This window comes from Apodemus sylvaticus, chromosome 5 (genome assembly GCF_947179515.1).
Source record: "Apodemus sylvaticus chromosome 5, mApoSyl1.1, whole genome shotgun sequence".
NCBI classification, from domain to species: Eukaryota; Metazoa; Chordata; class Mammalia; order Rodentia; family Muridae; genus Apodemus; species Apodemus sylvaticus.
In genome coordinates this window covers 13,032,586-13,040,413 of record NC_067476.1, presented here as the reverse complement: position 1 = coordinate 13,040,413, position 7,828 = coordinate 13,032,586, and the positions used below count along the sequence as shown (strand labels likewise).

The window sequence follows — 7,828 nt, the reverse complement described above, 5'->3', positions numbered from 1 at the left end:
CTGCTTCACACTCTAATTCAGCCATGTCCCCACATATCACCTTCCACTGGGTCTCCTCTTGTCCTGGACCTTTTTGTCACATAAAGAGCCATTTCTGAGGCATGAATAGCCCCATGCCAGTTTTGATTTGTGTCTTGTCTGGTCTGAATAGATAAGCTCTTATTCATATGTTGAATCATTTGACCTTATCTTAATAGATACGGAGTCTAGGATAAAGAAGGCGATGGTTCTGACAATTTTTGACTAGTGGGAATTTACCCAGCATGCTCTCTCCTAGGGGAGCCTCACTTTATGAGCTATCTTGACAATTCTGAGTGAGCTCCCAGCCACCACATGCAGAGGTAATAAGGACAGACAAAGCCTGTGGGGACTTTGCACAGAGCTGAGAAGATTCGTTCTTCAATGGCATGTTTTAACCACTCCATGAAGGGGTGAAGTAAATGAATTGAAGAAGGCAATTCCCCAGGCCTGAATTGGCTGAGATCCCCAATGAGCTATCTGCTTGCTTAAGGGGACTACTGCTCCACAGAGAGCTTCCCTCATCCGAGGTGAGGAAAGAAACAGGATCCAGAGGGGAGGCATGCACTCTCAGATGTGACCAGAGGTCTGAGAGGAACAATTGAAGCCAAGGATTCTGGAGGGCTTAGTCCGTGGTTCCCTGGCTGTGTTTCTGGGTTCACTATGGAGTAAAACATCATAGCAAGGGAGAAGCTTTGTCAAGACAGACAGGAAGAAAGAAGGAAATATATGACAAGGCCAGGGCAAGATGTACTCCTTAGGATACCCTCAGTGACTTCCTTCCCCTCCAGCTAGGTTCCACTTCTTACTTTTTGCCACATCCTCATGATACCATCACCTTATCAATGTAGCAAGAAATCAATCTATCAGAGTCCCGAGGATCTGGTCACATCTCAAAGTCCCAATACATGAGCATTTAGGAGGAATACTTAATAGTCATGTAATAGTCAGCTAGCTATCTACCATCCTATCCACCCATAAGTCCACCCACCTACCCATCCATCTATCCATCCACCTACCCATCCATCCATCTATCCATCCATCTATCCATTCACACACCCATCCATCCATTCATCCATTCACCCACCCACCCATCCATCTATCCATCCACCCACCCATCCATCCATCATCCATCCATCCATCCATCCACCTACCCATCCATTCATCCATCCATCCACCTATCCATCAGTCCATCCAGTCATTCATCCATTTATGTACCCACTCATTCATCTGTCCATTTATTGACTCATCCATCTATCCAGCATTGGTCTATTTGCCCACAACACCAATCCATCTATTCATCTATCCATCATCCATCCATCTGCCTATCTGCCCATCTATCTATCCACTCAAGCTTTCATCTATTATCCTTCATCTGCCTTCTGTCTACACACTAATCCATCTGTCTATATACCTACCTATCATCTATCTTCCCACTTATCCATCCACTTACCTACCCAGCCATGCATCCATGCACACATACATCAATCCATCCACATACCCACCTATCTACCCATCCACTCATTTAACCATTAACTTACCCATCCATCCTCCAATCTATCCAGTTACTTATCTATCCATCTATTATCTACCTTTTATCTATCCACCTACCCACTCATCCATCCATCCACCCATTCACCCACTCACCCATCCATTAATCTAACCATCTATGTACTCATTCATTCACTCATTTGTTTGCCCACCTACATTCATATCTGACCATCCACTTTCTCAGTCACCCATTCATTCATCCACCCACTCATTTAACCACCTATGTACCCATTTATCTACTCATTCCTCCATCCACTTACCTTCATATGTATCCATCCACCTATTCACCCATACATCTGTCTGTCTATCCATACATGCATACATACACCTATCCAGCCACCTACATACATACATCTACCATCATCCTATTTTTTTTTAATTTTTAATGATGAAAACAAAAATGTGCCTAAAAGCAAAGCTTCTGGAAAAACCATTTGTTCTACCCTGTATTGGATTGCTCCTCTAAACTTGACCCTGACCTTCCACCTTGTGTTTCAAAGCTGGATCCCTGAACACATCCTTGTTGACAACAATCTTGTTCTAGGGTATATCCACAGAGTGCCTTGTGGGCATGAGGTGGTTGTAGTTGTAAACTTTCACGAAGGACTTGATCTTGGATCGCTTGGTGATTTTCTTCTTGCTCATGGCAGTTGTCACTTTTTGGGAATAGCGGTCAATTCCAGCCACCAGGGCATGGCTGTAAGGGTGGTCCGAGGTGTCATCGTCAATGTTCTTCACAATGACGGCTTTGTGTCCAGAGTAGTGTCCAGCCAGGACCAGTGCCACTTTCCTGGGTTTCATGAACTTGCCATTTTGACAGCAAGGAGTGGGTAACCAGCAGAAAGGAAAGAAGGACACTTCCCATCACCCTTCTATTATCTTTCACATACATACATACTTACATACATACATACATACATACATACATACATACATTGATCCACCTATCCAGCCAATGGCTTCTTCAGGCCCAGCCTTGTACAAGGCATTGTGATAAGTACTTGCAGAACCACAGAGAGAAATACAGCCTTATCTCTGCCCCTAGAAAGCTTCCATCCAGGGGGAGAAAAATTAGTAAAGCCGACGGACCTGGCAACAACAAAAGGACCAACTTCCAAGAGGTGTGATCAATGATTTCCTTGTGCCCTGGAGCTTAGTTCATCCATGCCCCGCCCCAGACTCCGGGCATGCTGAGGCCCCTGGAGCCATACTATCTTACAGAAAGTTGGTTCAGAAAGGTTAGGTGCCTGAATAAGTGGGAGGAAAAATGGATGGGTAGACAGATGCATGATATGACAGATGAACTACAAGACAGAAGGCCTGCCCGTAATGCTGTGAGGTGGAAACTGGTGCTCTAGAACCCCTCTGTCCTTAGCCAGGTGTAAGTCACCCTGCAGTGAGTGTCACCAGTCTATGAATCCAGGGCTTAGCCACCCCTGCCCTATCAGGTCTTATTATTGTGACCACCAGAGACCTGAGCTCAGAACAGGGCCCATGGCCGCTCCTGCTCCCAAGCTGAGTGGGTCTCTAGGCCCCTCTGATGGTGCCTCCCGCCCCTTTCTAATGGGAAGATCGATCTCCTGGATGGAGAGGCCAGGATCAATAGAGGAGTTGATTAGTTCTGCATTCTCACTGCCATCTGTTTCCAGCAAGATGGTGTCACGGAAAGGGCATGGACCCAGAGCCCTTCTAAGGCGGCTGGGCTGTGTCCAGCTTTGACACTCACACTGGCAGCCAACCGCTGCCCCTTTCCTCATCCTTCTGACCTGGAAAATGGGGCCGCTCCTGATGCTCAGCAAGCTCTGGGTTTGAAAGAGAAGGAGGGTGGATGCAGCCTAGGGGAGAAGGACCTGGCCACGCCTGTCCTGGGTTTTGGTGAGATCCCAGCCTCTGGGAGGCAGGGAGGGAACCCAGGCCATTCTTTCCCATGTTGGTGTCCCTTAAGGGTCCACAGTCTTGGGAGCCTTGCAGCAGGTGGGCACGCCGGGTTGAACAAGGGAATGTAATACTGGGGGTCCTGCCCACGCTAGAGAACACGTGGGACTCTGGACCTCCACACATGTCCCTGGACAGTCAGAGCCCTGAGGTGCAAGTTCATCAGAATGAGAAGTGTGAAGAACCGCCATGCTCCACCAGAGCATAGAGGGTCTAGAGAGAGTCAAGGCTTCCTGGGCCTCTTTGGATATTTCAATGGAAACTTGTCAAGTTTTCTGGTCATAAATCTAATCCTGAAACTCTGCCACCTAGAGATAGCCACCCTTCTTCCCTGGTTTCTTAGTGACAATAATGATGAAAAGTGGTCACTCTCAATGCTTTCTTGCTCTCCCCTCCTGGTAGCTCTTCAGGGGGACCTTGCCTGGCTCTGTGAGCTTGAATTCTCCCCCATCCCTGACACATCCTGCTGATCGTCACATGTGTGTGCAGAGTGGCTCTTGCCATCACTGATACCGGGCCACTTTGCCCTTACTCCCACACCCCCCAACACCAGGTGGGTAAAAGGCTACAGAGAGGCCCAGGGAGCTGCATCAACAGCAGGCGCCCAGTAGGTAACAGGCAGGGCCCACACAGAGTCTCACAGAGTGGCTGCCCTGAAAACAGGCTTTATAAGAATCGCTGGGGCTCTAGCATGCCTTGATGCATCACATTCCGGAGTGCAGGGCCCGTGGAAGATGAGCTCTCCATCAACAGGGGTCTTCAGGAAAGAGCCTCAGAGAGGAAAGATCACACAGCAGCACAGCCAAAGGTCAGTCGGAGCTTTCTGGGAGGTCGTTATGTGTCCAGGGGGCTGCTAAGGGGAGAGAGGTCCACTCTGCCCTCAGGTGGAATTCTGAGTGGGGCAGAGAATGGGACCACAGAGGTCTGTGCCATAGGGCGAGAGTAATCAAAAATGACAGGTATTTCTGGGGCCTAGGTCCTCCATTGCTGAAGGAAGATGGGTTTGTCATAATGCCAAGTATTAAAAAGCTATCTGTCTCGGTAAACTTGGCCTCTGCTTCGGGAAGGTGCTTGACGAGAGCACCCGTCCTTGCCAATGTCTGGGCTCGCCAGCTTGGCCCCTTCACTGAAACATTCCTGCACACAAGCTCAAAGCTGCACTCAAACCCGCTCACACTCACACTCACACACGTGCAAGTACTTACATGCCCACACACTCACACACTGTACTCGCATGGCCGCGTTCCTGCATGCACACCCGCATGCTTGCACACCCGTGTGCTTGCACACCCACGTGCTTGCACACCCATGTGCTTGCACACCCACGTGCTTGCACACCCACGTGCTTGCACACTGGCTTTCAACCATCTCTTTCCTGTCTTCTTCCATTTACTCTGGCTCTCTTACCACACCTCTCTTCCCGTTTTGCCTTCTCTCTTTCCTTCATTTTTGCAGTCTCCCTCCCTCCGCCCGAGCATCTCTGACTCTTTGTCTTCCTTCTCTCTATGTCTTTCCTGCAGCTCTCCCGCCCCAGCCTGCATCTCTTTCCTGGGCCCTAATTATGTCCCATCCCCACCTGTCTGGGGATCCACGAGGACAGATGCAGCTAACGGGGACCTGCACCAGCCCCTCCCACCTGGGAGAGGTCCCTCTCTCTTCCCCACGGCCCGTGTGGGTGCTGGTGATTTCACCTGCCTTTGGATATGAAGCTCAAATTGCACATCAAAAGGATAATGCATCTTTAAGCTGTTACAACGACTTCTCAATTTTTCATTTCCTGTCAGGGTGGGAGCTGCAGGGGGCAGGGCAGCCGCCGAGCCTGTCTCCTGCCAGCCAAGTGTCTGCCTGGATTTGAGCAGTAGGAAACCCAGGGGTGATAAATCGCTATTTCTAAGTAAATTTCATGCATTTGCCCTTTGGTTAAAGTCTCCCCTCTCAGCACTTTCCCTGTGCACACAGCCCGACTAATAACGCACCGTGCAAGCTCTCTCCGCTGTGACAACTGATTGCACTTTGAAGTAATAATGGCTGATTTAATAATTGGTATAATTTTTCACTAGTACCTGAATGTCATCGACGCACAAAATAAGCTACCTGGGCCCATGGCTGCAGCTCTTTCCGTTCTTGGGGAGATCAATAATGCATTAAACCCCCAACCCAGGACCCCAAGGGGCCAGGCCCAGGGGAGGTGGAGAAGGCTGAAATGGGGGTGGGTGGGGTCATGCTATAGCGCCTGGAGGGCAGAAAGGCTGGACGAGTAGAAACTGAGTTCCCAATCACACCCTGGCTGCAGAAGCAGAGATCACAGGAATGCTCACCAAGACCAGCCCACCCTCTAGGTCCCAGTCAACGGCTCTCTCCTCGAACCTCAAAGGTGCTGGGTAGAGCTGGAAGGCTAGAGACCCAGGAAAACTCAGCCGCAAACAGAAGCTGCCACCCACACTAACTGTGCGCTGTGCAGAAACCCCCTCATTGTTCATTACTGTGAGGGGCCTGGTTCCCTTACAAGCCACATGCTTTACTAGGAACAGATTGGCCAGAAAGAGCCACAGGGTCCCTCCGGGCACACGTGCGTGTTGACCCATCTGTCCTAGTGTTGCATGAGATGCATGTAGCTATCAGTGTTCATATGTGTTCATTTGCTTGGTAAAGGTCAGGGTCTCTCTGCCTGCCGTGGCCCTGAGAGCCTGCTCTTCATCCACACGGAGTGAGCTAGACACCGCGATGGCCTTCTTAGAGGGAAGATCGCTCCTTGTGGTTTCTCTGCTACGGGTACCCTTCCACGTCTGCCTGGATAGAGCACTGCCCAAAGAGAGGGCACAGACTGCATAGCCGCCTCTCTTCCTGTCCTCAGAGCCCTCACATACTCTGGGCCTATTGCCATGTCTGAAAGGAGGTCTTGGGTTCTAGGGGCTCTCGGATCTTATGAAGATGTAGTCATGTGATGAATGTATTGTGTCATCCTTACCATTCCTTTTTGGTCCTGGATAGATTGCACCAGAAATGGTGTGTGTGTGTGTGTGTGTGTGTGTGTGTACATGTGAGCATGTGTGTTATGTTTATATATAGGCTGTGGTTCAAGTCCAAGCACGTGTGCGTGCATGTGGACTCCAGAGGAGGGTGTCAGGAGTCCTGCTCCATCACCGTATGCCTTCGTCCCTTGAGGCGGGCTCTCTCTCTAAAGCTGGAGCTAGGCTAGTGGCCAACAAGCCCAGGGATCCTATCTCCATCTCCAACAATGCTGGGGTTGTTGGTGCACACACAACCACAAGCAGCATTTTACATAGGTTCTGGAGTTTTGAACTCAGATCCTCGAGCTTGTAAAGTAAGCACCTTTCCCCACCAAGCCATCTACACTGCCCGGAAGTACACGTAGTCAGGTCTGGAGTTCTGTGGTGGAGACCAGCCATGGTGTTGAGTCAGTGAGCAGTGAATCCACTTACATGGAAAGGTCAGGTCCATCCGTACAGAGAAGTCACACCTGAGGTGATGCCCAGATTCTTTCCTGGGGTTTTCCAGGGCTGCACAGGCATCATAAGGGCGTGGAGCCCTTGTCTTGGCCATAGCTGGACCACTGAGGCCCAGGCTAGTCACCTCCCTAAGCGGCTCTGCCTCCCCCATCCTCCACCCTCCCGCCCTCCCGCCCTCCTGTCTGGCTATGAACCAGGAAATGGATTTCAACTTCACCTCCTCCCCAGATAGATCAAACATCTTAAGTGAGATTATTCACGGCCCTCCATTGTTTCTAACTCATTTCCTATTTTCCAGTTGAAGAACCTGCCAGAAGCGCTCCGTGGCAGAGATTAAAACAATTTCAGACGCAGGCACCCAGTGCTTCTCTTTGGATGGTAAGCAAATTGGATGTCTGTGAGAGGCAGGCAAATTTTATTATCAACACATAGTTTGCTACTTAAGTATCCTTAAGACCCCGGGTACTGAAGAATCCTCAGCAGGAGGGCTCCCGAGGGGGGGGCAAGATGAGGGGCGGGAGGAGACCCCCAACCGGGCCCCTTCAGGCCCAGGCACAGTGGGGAGCTGTCAGACCCTCAGGAGCAGACAAACCCACCCACGTCCTTCTCTTCCCCAACTAGGCGCCAGCTTGGCTCTCAGAAAGCATTTCTCTGAGTGCTTTGACCTGTTCGCCCACAAAGACACTGACTAGGAGAAGGAAGGCGCTTGTGTGATCTCACACAGCAAATACAGTGAGTCAGGAATAGAATTTGACCCTCACTCTTGGCCACAGACTGATTGCAGAAACTGGCTGATTCATCTTCTTCCTGTAGCCTGAAAGTGGAAGAAGAGGCAGCTCTGGAGGAGGGCCCCT

The 7,828-nt window shown here is 50.2% G+C and overlaps 1 pseudogene; it reads right to left on the bottom strand.

Moving 5' to 3' along the window:
* Positions 1–1,975: 1,975 nt before the first annotated feature.
* LOC127684121 (60S ribosomal protein L27-like) lies at positions 1,976–2,373 on the bottom strand (annotated as a pseudogene).
* Between the last annotated feature and the right edge of the window lie 5,455 nt (positions 2,374–7,828).